Below are 2,115 nucleotides of genomic sequence, written 5' to 3' on the forward strand. Positions count from 1 at the left end.
CGAACACCTTGTTTTGGGCTAAAATTGTATCAACATGGTTCAGCTCCATGAATCCCTTAGTGTTGTGTCTCTCTGAAGCATAGTAGTACTCATTCTCAGCCACTGTCTCAATCACTTCAATGGCTTCTTCCACAGTCTTTTTCCTGTTCAATGAACCTCCTGATGAATGGTCTACAGCCTTCCTTGATTCATAAGAAAGTCCATCATAGAAAATATGCAATTGCACCCAGTCATGGAACATGTCTGGTGGGCATTTCCTTGTCAAATCCTTGAATCTCTCCCATGCCTCGTAGAGAGTTTCACCATCTTGTTGTCTAAAAGTCTGAACCTCAGATCGAAGCCTATTGACCTTTTGTGGGGGGATAGAAACGTGTCAGAAACTTGCTTTCCACCTCATCCCAGGTTGTTAGGCTCCCCTTTGGGAATGATTCCAGCCACTTAGCTGCCTTGTCCCTAAGTGAAAATGGGAACAAGAGCAGTTTATAGGTATCTTCCTGGACTCCATTGGACTTCACAGTGTCGCAATTCTAGTTGAGCAGAATCAAGATTTAGATGAGAATTGCGGAATGTAAAATTGCATGAATTAAAGAGCGAGAAGCTAAATTGCTGAAATTAAAAGGGATGGGGGTGATTGCATGAATTTAATTGCAGAATGTAAAGAGAAAGTGGTAAATCATAAATGGGGAGTTCATTGGGTGTTAGGAGATATTGAGATCTCCGAATCAAAACAACTTTTATCCCTTCCTCAACCAATGCATTCATTGAATTTTGCTTGGCAATCTTATATGATTGGATCCCAATCCCTTGGCTCACCAATTCTCTCTAAAAACAAACAAATTCCCAATCCCTTGGTTTAAATGTTCATAAGAAGAGATGATGCTCGATCACTGATTATACCACACAGTTTCATGAACGACAATTTGGTAGGATTACATGTCACAATATCCATCCAAACCCCAATCCAATTCACTGTGAGAAAGCCTCTCTAGCATGAATCCTCCATTCCTTTCCCAAGGTTCCAAAGGATTCCAATTATGGGTAGTTTCTTTCCAAAGACAACTACCCAATAGAATTAGATCGAGAAGCTTTCTAACAAAATTCAAGAGAAAAGATTGAAGAAGAAGATAAAAACTATTATTGATTCATTGAATTAAAATAGAGCTCCCTAACCCAATGAAAAGGGGGTTTAGTGAGTCATAGCTCTGAATTCAACTACAAAGATATGAAAACTAGCTAAAAAAAAAAGGTCAAAAAAAGTTCTTCCTAACTTAAATTCTATCCTATTTATACACTTTCTAAATTGAGCTTCTGTTGTGAAACGTGCCAGAAACTTGCTTTCCACCTCATCCCAGGTTGTTAGGCTCCCCTTTGGGAATGATTCCAGCCACTTAGCTGCCTTGTCCCTAAGTGAAAATGGGAACAAGAGCAGTTTATAGGTATCTTCCTGGACTCCATTGGACTTCACAGTGTCGCAAATTCTCAGGAATTTTGTGAGATGTTGGTTTGGGTCTTCATTAGCATTTCCACTAAATGAACAATGATTCTCCACAAGTGATATTAGCTGTGGTTTGAGTTCACAATTGTTGGCCTGAATGGGTGGTTTCTGAATGCTGCTACCACAATTCCCAGAGGTTGGGTTTATGTATGAACCAAGAACCCTCCTCTCAGGAATCGCATTGTTTCCATCAGCCCTCTCATGGTTGTGAACTTCTCTATCCATGTTGAGATCTAAAGCTTCCTCAAAATTGTCCTCAGATTCTCCTTCAGATTCCTCTTCTCTCAGTACTCTCTTCTCTCTTGCTTCCCTTCTAAGTCTATGAAGGGTCCTCTCTGGTTCGGTATATGGAGGAGTTGATGTCTCTCCTCTCCTACCTGTCATACAAGAACACAGCACAGGCACCAAACAAGTGAAATACTCTTGGTTAATGGAAGAGTATGGTTAGAGCAGTTGAGGAATTAATTCAAATAGTTAGTGAGTCAGTGAGTTAGTTGCTTGAATTTAAAGGCATAAAGAAAGAAAACAAGTAACAGAGTGCAGAAGTTAAAATTCAACAAGTAACTTGAACTAAATTATCAAAACAAAAAAAAAATGCTCAATCTAGTTAACTTCCAATT

This window comes from Arachis ipaensis, chromosome B02 (genome assembly GCF_000816755.2).
Source record: "Arachis ipaensis cultivar K30076 chromosome B02, Araip1.1, whole genome shotgun sequence".
In the NCBI taxonomy this organism is placed as follows: Eukaryota; Viridiplantae; Streptophyta; class Magnoliopsida; order Fabales; family Fabaceae; genus Arachis; species Arachis ipaensis.